We start from the raw sequence: 16,652 nt of genomic DNA on the forward strand, positions 1-16,652 counted from the left end.
CTGACACACGACATACGGGGTATAAAGTGTGCTCTTGGTTTTTGGGGTGGATTCCCATGGTTCACGGCTTACATGCGGCACCCAGTGCTCATCCCAACAAGTGTGCTTCTCAATGCCCATCACCCAGATCTTAATTCAGATGTCACTTCTTCCTGGAAGCCTTCCTGGACCTCAGGCCGTGGCCCACATGGCATTTCGCGGAGTGATGACACTTGACTCGATGGCTGTGGGAAGGCAGGGGCTCAAGCCAGCATCCGGGCCAGGCGTGGCACAACTATAAATGAAATAAGTGCCGGTTGCATAATTAAAAGAACGGATACGTGTTCTAGGTGTCTGGCTGGGCGCTGGGAGCTCACAGCCAATGTGAGGTGTGTGTTGAGAATCATAGTTTCTGCTGGACACATTCTGTTGATAACCTGAGTCAGGGCAACATGAGACCACGGGGAATCTGGGAGACCATGAGGGGGTAGGTGGGGTGGGGGTATTGTTTTTTTTTTTTTTTTTTTTTTTTTTATTTTTATTTTTATTTTTATTTTTTTTTATTTTTTATAATATATGAAATTTATTGTCCAAATTGGTTTCCATACAACACCCAGTGCTCATCCCAAAAGGTGCCCTCCTCAATACCCATCACCCACCCTCTCCTCCCTCCCACCCCCCATCAACCCTCAGTTTGTTCTCCGTTTTTAACAGTCTCTTATGCTTTGGCTCTCTCCCACTCTAACCTCTTTTTTTTTTTTTTTTTTTTTTTGTTTGTTTTTTTTTTTTGGGGGGGTATTGTTTTCAACTCTGCTCCTAACAGTTAATGCTCTCAGTTTCCCCATTTGCGAGATCGGGGTTTCCTTAGGCCCCTCCCAGGACTGAGTCCTGTCCCGAGGAAGGAGCAGAAGAATTTTTACATCCACTGGTCTTTCGCTGGGAGGAGAAAATGGAGCCAGAGGGCGGTCACCCTAAACTTACTGGTTGTTTCACCAGCACTATGCTATGTACCTTTCAGAAGCCATTGAAGGCCTAGCTTATGAACCTGATCCTAAGAAATATGTTCTCCAAAGGATATTCATTTTGGCATGAAGCAATGATGTTTTTATTCCGCATCTTTAAGTTTGCCATCAAGGATATACCTGGCGAGGGCATGTCTGTGAGAGGTGGAAAAGACATAACCCAGTGTGACAGTGGCCGATTGCTCGTCTAACACCTATCCTAGCCCTTTGATTTAGTATCAGCATCCTTGTGTTTGGGGCGGAAATGTGGCCCGCTGAAATCCTGCATTTCCCAGTGTTCCTGACGGAGTGGCAGTGAGCTAAAATTTACATCAGGTTAAGATCGAGGAAACTCCCTCCATCCCTTGCACCTCACGTTTCCTTTCCATGCTGAGCTCCAGCTACCCTTGAATTAACTCATCCGCTTGTTCTCCCTGGTGAGCCATGAGCTGTTATTATCCCCATCTTACCCACAAAGCGACTGAGTACCGCAGATTCCAAGGCTAGAAAGAGGCTGAACCAGATTCAGACCCAGGCATTTCTGAGAGATTCTCTGCTCCTAACTGCAGCACTGTACTGGGCTCAACAAGGCCAGCAGTCAAAACTAGAGATGCAGAGGATAAGGGGGCTGGGGGGGGGCGGGGAAGGTGGGCCTCATCAAAGAGGTGTGGGTGGAGCTGGGCCTTGAAGGGTGAGGGGGAGTTGAAGAGGTGTGCGCTTTTCCCTGGGAGACGGGGTAAGACCGCTCCTGTAAGCAGGGCAGTGAGAACCAGGAGGACCCGGCAGAAACTGTGCATAGAAACAAAGGCTGCTGCAGGACGGGACAGAGCGGAGGCAAAGATGGCCCCAGGAGAAGATCCGTGCACAGTTTCCACCAGTCCATGCTCGTGCCCCACGATTCTCTGATGTGTCTGTCAACAGTCACTGTACAAGAGGTGAGGACAAAGGTGAGATGCCCCTGGCATCCGCATACACAAGCCTTTTCTGTCTCTGTCCCCGCCTCCCTCTTTTCACACGCGTACAGCCACACACGTGTGCCCCCCCCCCCACACACACGTGCACCTGCACATTTGCAAATATATGTGGCTTTGAGGACATGTTTGAAAATGAAAATCTCGGGGCGCCTGGGTGGCGCAGTCGGTTAAGCGTCCGACTTCAGCCAGGTCACGATCTCGCGGTCCGTGAGTTCGAGCCCCGCGTCGGGCTCTGGGCTGATGGCTCAGAGCCTGGAGCCTGTTTCCGATTCTGTGTCTCCCTCTCTCTCTGCCCCTCCCCCGTTCATGCTCTGTCTCTCTCTGTCCCAAAAAAAAATAAATAAACGTTGAAAAAAAAATTAAAAAAAAAAAAAAAGAAAATGAAAATCTCTGAGGTTACAAGGATAGTCACACACGTGTGGGAATTAGCACGGGCAGATGCACTCCTGACTTGAAAACCACCGGCTTCCAAAAATTTCCCACGAAGGTCTGCTACATGGTATCTACGCCCTTTCCAAACACATGTGATAAGAGTGGCGAGAACCACACTGATACACAGGCTGGCGTATTTTCCCTTTTTCTACGACAATGGAGGCAGCGTAGCGGTCAGAGGTGCGGGCTTTGGGTCCTGGCAGACCAGATTAAGTTCTGACTCTACCGTCTGTGAGCCCTTGTGCAAACCAAATCTCAGGCTTCTCGTCCGCAAGATGGTCGTTAATAGTAAAATAGTTACCTCTTGGTGCTGGTGGGTGTATTAGGGATGTGAATTACGTAAAGCACAGTCCCTGATCTTCAGAGGAGCCTCACTGAGGTTCCTCTAGGAACCAAAAGGGGTGGGTCCAAGGGGCTGCATCTTGGGCTTCCTCCTTGTATGCCATCCCTTGTGCTGGGCCTCCTATTATACCTATTGCTTAAACAGCCCAAGAGCCTTCTGTGTCTACTTTAAATCATGCTTTTGTTCAATAAGCATTGACTTAGCATCCACTGTATTTCAGACACCGTTTACGTAAGTGCATCGCTATTTTCACCAGGAAAACACAGAAGAGCATCGGGATTAGAGGAAGGGTCTCAAAAAGATGAATTTCCCACCCTCATCTCCCTGGTGCTGCTCGAGGTCATGCTCGGCGCTCATCTGACTTGGCTTCCTCCCTGCCTTCCTTTGTCCCATCCTCCCCAAAGATACCAGAGTGTCCTTGTGTCCTCTGCCCTTATTCCCTAACAAAACAAGAATTGATCTCATACACTCATTCATACAAAAACGCAAAGAATAAGTCTGTAGTGTCAGCATTTAAACTGCAGACGAAACCCTGACCCAGAATGAAGCTGGAGAGGTGGAGTTTCAGGCATCAGTTAGAAGCACAGAGGGACATCCAAGAACCGTCTTGAGTAACTACCCTGACCCCAGAGCATCTCAACTTTGCGAAACACTCGTATTGCCTGTGAGCCTCTGTGCTTGTATTTAAGAGGCTGCTCGCTCCCTTGTGGGGGTGTGAGTGAGGGAGTGGTGGAGACTTGTTTATTTTGAACTCTGGGGAAGCCAGATTTCTCGTTATGGCTCTGGTTGTTTTGTGTATGATTTCTATCCGGGAGTGGAGAATTTGGTGACACCCCTGGGGTATCGTCTTCTGGTTCTGTTCTAACTTGTAGAAGTTATCTAGTTCTATTCTGTCTTCCACTTTATGTAATATACCTTCAGCAGCTAGATTACCTGAACCATGAATTGGGTTGCAAAACCTTTCCCTCTCCCATGTGAAAGCAGAGAGGAAGCGGAGACATGGCTGTAGATAGTCACCATACATATTTAGTTAGATTCAGAGGATCTTTTGCTTCTCATGTGTAAGAAGGTTCTATTCTCTCCCCCGCTTTTACTATCCTTTGGCCAGTCACTATATCTTCTGTAAAGTATTACTGGGGAAAGGCTTGACATACGTGGAATAACCGAAAGCTCTACCCGGCTTTCATTCCATGGTTTGCTCAGATTGCCGTATCTTGGGTTCCCAGTGGTGATTTCTTCATCATCAGCAAGCCGAGATCAAGATTTCTGACTCCTGTTCTCCACTAGCCAGTGGCATTATGGAAGAGGTCTCCTGTAATAGATGGGAAGTTGGTGCATTTCAAGAGCTGGACAATGATCCTATCACTGAATACGCCAATGGTGCTCTGTGTTGTCCAAGAGCACTTTATGAAATGGGAAAATGCAGATGACCCCTGGAAGAAGCACTTTGCATGGGTCTTTTTTTTTTCAGTGACGCAATGGACTTTACAAGCTCTAGGTGGACCTCAAGATGGGTCAAAAACCCCAAACGTGGTGATGGTGGCCTGGGACTGGGGTTTGCCTAGCCTGAGACCTACGAAAATTACTCTGCTGCTTCAGTATTAACTAAGGAATATATAAATCTATTTTTACTTGTGGGACTTGGTATGATAACTGTCAGCTATAACAAACTTATTTGTAACCCATTATGAACATTAGTATACCTGGCTCAAATAAATAAATAACTAGGACAGACTCTGAAAACAGCTTCCTATCACTTCTTTCATTTGGAAAGACGTTTGCCCTTTTGCAGATGAAAGCAGACATTTTCTTATCAGAGTTCCAAAATGATTTTTTTTTCCAGTTTCTAGTCCTTTTGGATGCAGATCTCTTTGAAATTACAATAAATAGAAATTAAAAAACCCAGAAAACACAGTAAAATGAAACATATTTTTCTGGATTGCAGTAAGCCTGGTGATACTTTATGAGATGGGAAACACAAAGAAAAGTATTTTTGTGGGGTTTTTTTTTTTTTGTCCTACTGAGAGGTGGGCTGTCCGTGTTTATTTAAAATGTCCCCTTTATTTTCTGCTTTTAAAGCAGAACAATTTCTAGTAATCCGAAGGTGTCGCATCTTCAGTTTATTCAGGTAATTTCAAGCAGACGCAGAAGGTGTTACAAAGGAGAAATGGAGTAGTTTAGCTTTAACTCATTTGCTTTTCGGGGTTCGGTTTTACTTACAATCCATAAAATACACAGTGCGGCTAAAAGCTAGCCTGAAATTACGCACACAAAGAAAAATAATAATAACATTAAACGACGTTGTATCTCACTACACAATGAAGCTGTCTTCAGGCAGCTGCTGAACAATGGAGCTTTGTGTGGGTGTGAGGCCCGGGGGGGGGGGGGGGGGGGGCCGCTCCATACATTCACAGAATACGCATGATAATACGGATAAACTGGAGGAAAACAAAACCGAGCTGGATGAAGTTCACATGTCAGCCGGTTGACAGTCTCCCGTGAGCATTTTAGCGCTAACATTCATACAAAGAGGGAAAATATTAAAACCGTAGCATAGGGAACCAACTCCCTTTATGAAGTGTAGGAAGTGTGGATGGTGTCACTAGATGAGGCAACATGGCTTTGTAAAAGTAAACTAAACCATCTGCGGGGCAAGACCAGTGCGCAGGGAGGCGTGACGGGGACTTGTACGTGCATTGAAGGAGCATTCAGAGCGCTGATTTTCCATTGTCCCAACTTCAGCGATGGCGTCGCTCGCCCTCAAGACGGCTGACAAGAGGGATGTTCAGTTAGGTAGCACCCACGTGGTCGGGACTGGCTCAGACAAGGCAGGAAGGCTGTTGATCACATGTTTAGGAAAAATTCTGATAATGTCTCCTGGTAGGTGTTGAGTAAGATAACACCACTTACTCATTGATGGGGGTGTCTGGCCCTGAGACAATACTGTCAAAGGGAGACCACAGACCATTGCCTGGTGGAAGACAGATTTTTCTTCTGTGGCTTAGGGCGATGAAGCCAACAGTGGTTCAGGCAGTTTTTTTCTTTTTTTCAGTGACACTGAAAGTCACGGCCACATCCATAGTGACCCAAACTGGTGGTGTTGACGGCTGTTTCTCAAACCCGCCTTGTATACAGCAGCAATAGTCTGAATGAGCAGCTCAAAGCTGCTCCCAGGTTTCAGATCGGTTCATACCGGATCAGATTGTGGAGGGAGGTCCTGTCGGGGTCAGGAACATGTTGCTGGTCTGCGTGGTGGTAAATGATTGTGTGCCTGGGGGAAAGCGATGCGTGAGACTGGAGGTAAGGGCGTGGACTTTCGTGTGCCATGGGCCTCGTTTCGTATCTTTACTATAGCTGCGGGGCTCTGGCGCATTGTCCGATCTCTCGAAAACCTTGTTTGCGCGTTTGTAAAATGGTAATGACACAGTGGGGATCTCATGGCGTTGTGCGCGGATTAGCTGAGTGACACAAAAAAGCTCTGTGCACCGTGCCTGGCACCTGGTGGAAGTCAATAAATGTGTGTTTAGTGGTGAAAGCTGAGCAGCCTTTGAGATAAGCTGAGCAGATGAGCTCCTAATGGTGCCAGCCCGTGCCAGCAGCCAGTCTGAGAGCCCCCTGCAACTCTTGACGTTTTCCTTGAAATCTGTTTGAGTCACTAATTGTACAAGCTAGGGTTCTTGGCTGTGAAGCAATACAGACCAACTTTAGTTAATTTAAACAGAGAAGCATACAGCTGGTCACCGCTATCACTGGACCACACTGCGTAGATTGCTCTGTGGACACCTTTGACACTGGACCTCGGGATGGCCACTAGAACTAAAGTGGTGACTAACTTCCCCCGCTGGCCCCACCCACAGCAGAACGGATTCCTCGGGAACCCTTTTTGTCACCATGAGCTCCAGCTACAAACCTGGAGCGGGTGAGTTGGACTGGCACCTTTGGCACCCCTTGAAGTCACTCTTTGGGGAAAGATGGGCTCTTCTTGTTCAGACTTTCTGCACTACTGCCCCCTAGGGGCTGCCCAATTCTGTGGTGGGGATCCAGTCCGTTCCAGCACCTGGGACCCATGACTCCAGAAGAGATGCTTGAGGACTGGACAGTGGCGGGGCTCTGGATATTTCAGCCCACCCGTCTGTAATGGTCTCAGTCTTCCCTAAAGCTCAGAAGGTGGGAACTGGTGAGTCTCCTTGCAAAAGGCATCTATGGGGTTAATTGACAGAAAACAGTGAGCATAGAAAGCAAGTTTGCTTTGTATTGGAACATGAATGTGAAAGAAGGCATCACTGAATTTTGAGAAGGGAGGTCAGCCGAGGGAACAGGCTGAAAATCCCGAGCGTATCACCAGCTACACTTCCACACGGGGGTGGGGGGTGGGGGGGAGCACCTGGGTTGCAGGGAGGTCAGTCCGGCCTCTGCCTTGTCGCATGGCTCCAGCATGGGTTGAGTCCCTACCCTGTGTACTGATGAGGTTTGAAGAAGCTCCTCGTGCCCCTACCGGGAGCTCATGGAACTTTTACTCCTCCTTAAGCAGAGCCAGGAAAACCCATGGGAGATCACCAATGCTTTCCCTGCTCCCAGGTCCGTGACGTGGAGGGGAAAGAGTTACCAACCTCCACTTCCTCTGGATATGACTGGTAGGGGTTGATCTGACATTATATAACATAGTTATACTTTTGCCTATCCCCAGACTTGAGATTGGAGGCAGGAGGACGGGATGCACAGACATGATTGGGAAAGCCACGGACGGTGATTTCCAAAGTGGTCCCTATCCACTTCCTGCCTCGTGAGGGGACAGGAAGAAGATCGCAGCATTTGTGCTTACTTTTATTCCTGTGTTAAAGTAAGAAAAAGATGCAGGTTTCCTCACTTCTCATACAGAGGCTGACCGTCACCTTCAGTTGGTCTGTGTGTCAGGGGGTCTCAGGTCTCAAATGCGCAGCCCTAGCAGGACCTTCACGGGTGCTGGCTATGGCCCACTGCAGCATTGGCAGTTTGTGTCCTAGGGGTCTTCGGTTGTCTGTTTTCACAAACTAAGAAATCTGTTTGTTTGTTTGTTTGTTTGTTTGTTTGTTTGTTTTTTATTCTGGGAGAGTGAGAGCAGGGGAGGGGGACAGAGAGAGCGAGAGAATCCCAAGCAGGCCCCACACTTTCAGTGCAGAGCCCGATGCAGGGCTCGAATTCATGAACCTCAAGATCATGACTTGAGCCAAAATCGAGAGTCAGGCGCTTAACCGACTGAGCCACCTAGGTCCCCCACAAACTGAGAACTTTAGATGGGGAATGTTCATGAAACTTTGTAATGAGGTTGTGAGTTAACATACCTTTTGTACCACCCTGAGGTTTGCTGTTAGTCATATGGGAACGTTTTTAGGAGAGTCATCTATTATAAAATAGGTAGTATCTTTTTTCTTATTAATAAGGGACAGCATGCTTCGGAAACTCTGACCTTTTCTTTGACAATAAGTCCCTGCCAGTGAAAGCTACCTGGCAGAGTTTGCGGGAGGAGGCAGATGGGAGGAAGATGAGGGAAGTAATCTGTTGAAAAAGCAAGACTCAAAAATAAGTAATCAGCGGTTATTTATTATCTTCAAAGCAAAGGTGCCTTTAAAAAATAACAGATGAGAAATAAATTGGTTTTTGAAACAGACTATTGCTACCCTCAAATATTCAAAATATATCTTTGCAATTGTTTCAATCATTATATGATTTGTTGCTAAAATTGTATCAACACCCTCATATCTCTATGGCTAAAACGCTTGGACATTTTCTAAACTGTCCAATTTAATGCCCAAACATTCAAGTGCAAAACTTTCTGATTAGTTTGCAATGAAACAGAACAGTTCAAAGTCATGACTGACATAAGAAAATGAAAGTTGTTCAGCTAATTTCACTGGAAACCTTGATAAAATTGGTAGACAGGATTGAAAAATGAGTGTCATGATTTAAAACACCCAACGAATACAAAGTTTTTTCCATTTGGAGGGATGTAATTTTGAGCATTGCCTACTTCAGCCATCAGAACTATTACAGTGAAGAAAGAAGATAACCATTTAACTTTCTTTATCACAAAGTATCAAGGCCAGATTTTCAAAGATTTTTCAAGGGAGCATAGTCAATCACAAAGCAAAGAGAAAGTGTTTAATAGCATTAATACTGTTTAAGATACTGTTTAGTCTGCCCTTAGTTCATCCTTTTGAAAATCATACTCACTACGTATGTTTTATTACGGATGTAGCAGTGATGCCTTTTTTCTTTTTCTTTTTTTTTTTTTTCAACGTTTATTTATTTTTGGGACAGAGAGAGACAGAGCATGAACGGGGGAGGGGCAGAGAGAGAGGGAGACACAGAATCGGAAACAGGCTCCAGGCTCTGAGCCATCAGCCCAGAGCCCGACGCGGGGCTCGAACTCCCGGACCGCGAGATCGTGACCTGGCTGAAGTCGGACGCTTAACCGACTGTGCCACCCAGGCGCCCCTGTGATGCCTTTTTTCAAACTGACAGGTGCATGAGATCAAAAATATTAAGAGGCCGCAGCTCTAGATGTTGCATAAAACTGGCAGAACGGAATCCCTTCCTATAGACAAGGCAAATGGAACATGGTCTTCTCTCCATTGGTTAGAGGCATGGACCATGTAAGGTAAACTGAAACCTCAATGGGTTTACTGAACTGTGCTCATTTTGTGTCTCAAATAAAAAGTTAAGGACAGAGTTGAGAGTATTAACTTGAGAAAATGTGTATAATTTTCCACGTTTAACTGTTTATAAATACATCGACTATTCAATTTGTTAAAACGTGACCTAAGTAAGTGTCAAAAGTAGCTGGCAGTGGCAGAATAAAAATGACAGTAACACAGACGTGATTGACCGAGTGAATATAGTAAAAGGAATTTTAGCCTGTTTAATTTCTATTTATCTTAAAATTTATTTCCAGCTTCTAGTTTTGACACATTTTAGATAATGGTTTACTAAATATCAGAGTCGTTTTACAAAAAGAGTCTTATAAATACTGTGCTCTCAGGTGGAAGTTTGGGGAATATTTATGCCACATTTACCTTATCAAAAATATTGATGTATTCTGCAGGTTCAGTGAAATCTACTTATGTTAATTTAGCTCTTCATGATTAGCATTGTACTTGATTTTGATTACAGACTCCCGTGGAGCTGGTAATGCAGCAGCATCTGGGTTTTTGGTGTATTTACCTGTTTGCATGTCACTTCCAACTAGTTTCTCATTAATCACCACCCACATGTAATATATCTGTATGCTCTTTTCACATCACGTTTGTGAATATAGCCAAACCGCGTAACCCTGAAATATGTGGTCTGTTCAGCTCCTACACACAAAACTAAGTTACAAAGGCAATATAGTACAAGATAATATCTGTTAGGCATTTACAATAGCTATTGAACAATTACTAAAATAGCCAATCTATCAAGCGTCTGTAATGAGCCAACCACTCTTTCAGCAGTGAACAAATAAACCAACGAGTCAAAAACCTCATTTGAGTCATCATAAATCTAAGGCGTTCTCTGTATGAACTCCATTGTAGGTAATTACGTGATTGCATATGGTTTTGTTTTATGTCTATCTATTCAACAAAATGGCACAGATAAGCTCTTTCAACAACTATCAACGAACATGGGTCAAGCTGAACACATTTCAAACAAAATCTCCAACATTGCTACTAATGGCTTTAAGATAATTTTTAAATGAAGTTTTCATATTATTGCCTTAAAAACTTTCCACTTGATATTGACCCCAAGTTTTCCTAGTCCTTCAGAAATCCAGGGCCCGGGCATAGGATTTGCTTCCTATTGAGTATTGGGGAAGTCTTGCCCCAATTGCTTCCAGATGTCTCTCCCTCACCCATACCAGCAACTCTGGACCATATGCACTTGTTTGGGGGAGGGAATAATCCTTTTGAATCAGAATCTGTTTTTCCAATGTTCACTGTATGAAACTGGACCATTAAAACTTGGACATTTGATGTGGTCCAAATTGCATCTCTTCTTGTGCATTTGATGAATGTTAATTAGTTGTTTTAGGTTTTCTTCTAATGATTTACTGAAAAAAAAATCTTCCCTAATGTATACTCTTTCAAGACAATGCTATATAAAACATACATCTCAAATGCCACATGTGGTTTGCTGAAAACAATTATGTTTCTTCACTGAAAGGTTTTTTTCTTTCTTCTTTTTTTCCCCCCCATAGTTTCACTGAATCTTAAAATGTCAAGTAAAAATGCTAGGGGAAAAAAAAAATCAATTACATTATATTCAGATGAACAAATAACATGTTGCCTCAAAAGGCAGAACTATTTGTTTGACCACAACATACAAATATCAATATCAATGTATATGCACACACTCATATGCTTGTGTGTGTGTTTAGATCTGTATCTTCAGACCCTAAATGGCAATCGTAAACTTTGAAGATTAGGCCTAGTTTAAAAAACAAAAAGAAAAAAAAAAAAAAACTATAAAGGGGAAGAAAGCTTTGAAACATGTCTGTAAACCATGTGAATTGCATTTAGGTTTTTCAAAGAGAATTGAAGGCTTTTAATTTCAACAGAAGTAAATTGCTGTCATTATTAATAGCAGACATGTGGCAGTGTTTTTAATTGAGACCAAAAGTGTGGGTTCTTCATAGTACAAAGACAGTGAGAACTCAGAGGCAGTGAAATATTCAAGATCAATTTTTAGTCCCCCAGAGAGTTTTTTTTTTTTTTTTTAATGCCTAAAAATTCAGTGTGCAGCCTTAGAGCTCAAGGGATAAGATATTTTGAAAAGTAGTGATAATCCTTTGAGCAGGAAAAGAGTGTCTATCATTAAGATGAAATGAGAGTAGCCAAGAATTGTGTCTTTTAATGAGAATTAGGGTAAAATTTACTCGTACAGGTGCACACCTGCTTCTTTGTCATTCTCTGATCTTTCTCCCACTTCTCTACAGCATGGTTTGACTTAGGGAACTAAATACAATTTAGTAAGTCTGTTCCCTTAATGAAAGAGTTAATAGAACTGCCAAAAACTTATCAACATGGACTAATATCACCTAGAACTGGCCTCCTGGTCATGTAGAGCAGGGATTTGGCAAGGCTGCTTGGGCTGGGGCCCTTGCTCAGGAAAGGTTTCTGGAGCAGTGGCTCCCATACTTTAGGAAGCATCAAAATCCCTTGAAGGGCTTGTTATAACATAGATTGCCAGGCTTTACCCCATAGTTTCTGATTCAGTAGGTCTGGGGAGGAGGCCCAAGGATACACATTTCTGACATGGTTCATAGATGATGCTGAACCCCTACTGGGGGCCCACACTTTGAGAACCACGGTACTGGAGGATGAGGCTCTTGGCTGGGTTTTGTAAAAGAAGAAACAGAGTATCATTCTAGGCTTACACAATACCAAGGCTGAAGGCCCAGATAGGGATCCTCTAGGGAGCTATAATAGCCCTTAAGGCTGTAGAGAAGGGCCTCAGTAGGGACAGCAATCTTACCAGTTGTTGAGTGACTGGGAGGTTTCCCAGGATGCAGGACTAAAACCAGGACAAACCTGGGTGAACCTAGATGGTTGGTCTCTTGGGAACAGCAAGGGATAAAGCCAGAAAGGTGGGCATAATTCACACACTGGTCTTCCTTGGAGCCAGGTCATAGGGCTTTAACTCCAACCAGGAAGCCATGACACCCATAAAAAGGGCCTTCAGCAGAGGAGAATCATAATAAAGTTTGTGTTTAAGAAAAATCACTTCAAAAGGCTCATGGATGTTCTCGATTAAAAGAGGGAGGAACAGAGGGCAGGCAGGGAGGAAGCTGCTGTAATGAGTTCAGGGAATCCAGTGAGAACCGACATGACCTGAGGCAAGGTGCTTGAGGTGTGACGGGTAAGGGGCAAAAATGCTAAATATGCTACCAGACAGAAACACTGGATCTGCTGCCCTGGCTTCCGGGCATTGAAGTCCGGAGGGTGGCTCCCGGGTTTGTGGTTGGGGGTTGAGTGGATGGTGCTGATAAACAGATAGGTATAGGAGACTGTGAACGTTTAAACGATTGGCCAAGCCTACAATATCCACTATGGGAGGAGCCACACTGCTTCTTTGTCCACGAAGTGTTTACGGTGACTCTGACATCCTCCTAGTGGGGTGGGTATAGCGTTCGTCATGGTCTTTAAGGAGCACAAGGATAGGAGTAGAAGTGAGAAGCTGCTTCAGTAGCTGTACCCAGAGCACTCTCTACTCGTGGACTTCCTTTCAGGGAGCCATTTTGCCCCTTCGGGGAACGCCATTTATTACACCTCATTTGTGGCTCTTTGACTCCTGCTCTGACCCCGTGCATGCTGGTTTGTTCTAATCTTTGTTCCAAGTTTCTCATCAGTGAGGGAGTGTGCGGACTCGGGCTTTGTCCGTCTTTGGGAGTACACTAAAGCGACTAATACTGGTTTTTAAGTGAATTTCTATTGCACAGAATTAATGCCTTCTCCATTTCCGACTCACTGGGCAATAGCGCTTCCAAACATGATCTTTGTGAACCATGTTGACACAGTGGGAGTGTTTCAAGACTGCCCGAGGAGCACCTTCTACTTAACATCACTGCTAATTGGAAATAAATCCCGAGTTTCGGCGTGAGTCAGCTAGCTTAATAGGAGCTCAGTGTCGCCTCTATACCACGGCTGCGCAAACAGAGGCCATGCAGGCTTTTTGCCTTCGGCTAGGGTTAACCAGTTTAAAATTCAGACACAGGTGAGGGTCTCGGAAATGGCTGTGTGTACAGAGTGACCAGCACGGATATATCCCCACCCCTGATCACAAGGAGACCAGCACTTGCTACCTAAACAGACGTTTTCTAGTAGCTCTTAGGCATATTTGCCTTGGCTTATTTTAAGGGGTGTGCCCTACAGTTCCAACAGGGGCAAGGCTAGCTGGAGATAGGACAAAGGGTGAAGGCTACAAGGTTGATCTTTGGGGCTTGATTACACATTGCCCTTCTGTACAGACACCCCTCCTTTCAAGGTTACGCTTTGCCCCGCGTGCCGTGGAGCCTCAGATGTCTCCTGCCACTCCCAGGCTCTTGTGGGATCCTGCCCAAGTGAGCCCCATTGAGACCAGGCCTAATATTTAAGCCTTATGACTACACTTCTGGGGGTCCCACATCGGCAACTTGAACCTGTAATGTGAGCCAGTGGCCTCCCAAAGAAGAGTCTGGCAAACGACTCTTGCCCAAAGGAAATTACTCCAGTTTCCCCATCTTGAATTTATTCTTCTATCCTATCTGTCCCTTAGTTCTTCATTGACTTTAGTTCTCAAACTGACCCCCTTTGGTGACATATTCAGTCTTTGGAGTCTCTGCTTTGTAGACACCTTGTTCCTTGGCCAGTTCTGCCCATCAGCTCTGCTTTCTTCTGTCCTCGTTCCCCCACGCACCTGCTGATCTTGGGTATGGTTTTTCCTAGCTCCGTTCAGGCTTCCAGCAAACATCTGTCATCCCTTCGGATCTTTGTTTTTCACTGCCAGCAGGTTGATAAAAGATTTGATAAATGAATTCATGTGGATGTGACCATAACTGATAAGTCAAAAGGATGATAATTTTTGAAGGGCTGGTGTCATTTTATGTCCCTCAAATTACGCAATATAGGCAGGTGTCTTCTCTACTTGCCTTTAAAGTTAGTTCTGTGCCCAGAACTGATTAGTGGTGTATACAACCCTCTCCTTCAGGTCTGCTAATTTTTTACCCCCAAGGCCAATTTATTTTTTTTTTATTTTTTTTAATGTTGATTTACTTTTGAGAGAGACCGAGACAGAATATGAGTGGGTTAGGGGCAGAGAGAGAGGCAGACACAGAATCTGAAGCAGACTCCAGGCTCTGAGCTGTCAGCACAGAGCCCGATGCGGGGCTCGAACTCACAAGCTGTGAGATCATGACCTGAGCTGAAGTCGGACGCTCAACCGACTAAGCCACCCAGGCGCCCCAAGGCTAATTTATTTTTCTTCAAGAATGACTACTGTATCCTTTTTGTAAAAATGGCTCATAGTTGATATAAAAGTCTAAGCAATGCAGAAAAATATAAAGAAAGGGAAAAAATCATCCTAAACCTCATCACAAAGAATTAAGTGTTATTAGCACTCTGTGAACAAATTTCGGGCAATCTTTCTGGGCATATATACAAATCAAAACCAGACAAGACATTGTCTTATAAACGTGAGATCATGCTGTGCATTCTATTTTTTAAAAAAGAATGAAAAACAATTTTTCTTCAAGTAAGCACAAATGTATGTAAAATAATGGGATTTCAGGAATTCAGATCAAGTTGTTTCTCCGTGAAAGAGCCTTTCCTGAAGATGATTGATAGAAAAGATCAACACAACATTAAACGGCAGGAGGCATTTGTTGTTTTAAAGTACATTTCACATTTAGATGTGAAAAGTGGGATATTTGTGTACATTTATTCTTCCTGCCTCCTCTCTTAGGTCCTATATGATTTTAAGATTTATAACATTGATATTCCATTTTCTAACCCTAGTTCTCTTTGTAAATGATTCCTTACTCACCATCTGTTCTTTTACTGTGGTTATGCCAATTCTTACTTCTTTACTTTGATTTATCACTTAATTGGCTGGATTTCATTCTTAAATGCTTGAAAGGAAAACTTGGCCAGATAGCATATTCCTGGATCGCTTTTCTTTAGAATCTTGTAAACATTGCTTCAGTATTTTCTGGCATTAAATATTAGTCCTTGGTTTCTCCATTTATTCATTGGTCCATTGGTTATATCAATACATAGTTTTTCAAGAAGGACTCAAGGATACCATATTTCTGGAGCTCTTTCATGTTTGGGACTTTTTGTATTTGAATGATATCTTGGTTGGGTGTAACATTCCTGGATTGTGCTTTCCTTCCCTAATAACATTGCTCCAACGTATTTTGGCTATGAATGTTGTTGTGGACAAGTCTGAGGCCAGCCAGATAGCCTCTAGAAGCTTCTCTATTTGGATGACTGAAGAATTCTTGATCTTTGCGTGGAAGGTTAATAACAATCAGGAAAAGTCTCAGCGGTCATAATTTTTGCATCGACTTTCTGGAAAACGTGTCCCTGTGGTTCGGAGGTTCCCTTTTCCCTGCATCTCAGGAAAATTCACTTCTTAGTTTGAATACTTTTTTAAAATTAATTAATTAATTAATTTATTATGAATCACTCCCTCATTTTTTTATTTTTTTAATATGAAATTTATTGTCAAATTGGTTTCCATACAACACCCAGTGCTCATCCCAACAGGTGCCCTCCTCAATGCCCATCGTCCACTCATTTGCTGACATGTTTCTTTTAGGACACTAACTTTTATGAATTACGTTCTCTTTGTTGTAATTTGCCCTTTTCCTCTCCATTTACTCTGATTATTGGAGTCCATTATTTTATGTTAGTAATTGACTTCTGACTTTAACTATTTTGCTGCTTGTTATTTCTAATCTATGTACTGGCTCTGTAATGGTGTTCTTTCCATGCTCAAATTATTTCTTCAGTTGTGTGATTCTATAATCCTTAACCTGTGTTTTTCCGAAATCCTATTTTACCTATTGTTTTCTGGAGTTCTTTATAATGTTAAAGCAGTGACTTTAGGTCCAGAATGGATTACTCATGAGATATCGGCTTAAAAGGAAAATTGACCGACAAAAATCACCAATGTTAAAATATAATTTCGACTTTAAGTTTAACCCACAAATCTAATAGTTCTATGTATAAATATAAACCAAAGCCCAAAATTAATCCTGTAAGTTTGAGTTACTTTATCTCTATACTTATTGTTCAAAGTCCCATGGGTTGATACATTTCTATACTCAGCAGAGAGGAATCGTTTTTGCCTTCCCACGTGACTAGGGTTTCCGGGACCAAACTTCTAGGCCTGGGTGGAGTTGCTTGTCAATCAGGGATCCAAGCGAGC

At 43.6% G+C, this 16,652-nt stretch overlaps 1 long non-coding RNA gene across 1 annotated transcript in view; it reads left to right on the forward strand.

The window, feature by feature from the left end:
* Positions 1-5,652: 5,652 nt before the first annotated feature.
* Positions 5,653-16,652, forward strand: part of LOC123587857 — a 48,979-nt gene continuing 37,979 nt past the window's right edge. Inside the window, exon 1 of the long non-coding RNA XR_006707564.1 lies at positions 5,653-6,906. This is a non-coding gene — a long non-coding RNA (uncharacterized LOC123587857). The remainder of the gene's footprint in view (positions 6,907-16,652) is intronic.

The sequence above is a fragment of the Leopardus geoffroyi genome, chromosome D3 (assembly GCF_018350155.1).
Source record: "Leopardus geoffroyi isolate Oge1 chromosome D3, O.geoffroyi_Oge1_pat1.0, whole genome shotgun sequence".
Classification (NCBI taxonomy): domain Eukaryota; kingdom Metazoa; phylum Chordata; class Mammalia; order Carnivora; family Felidae; genus Leopardus; species Leopardus geoffroyi.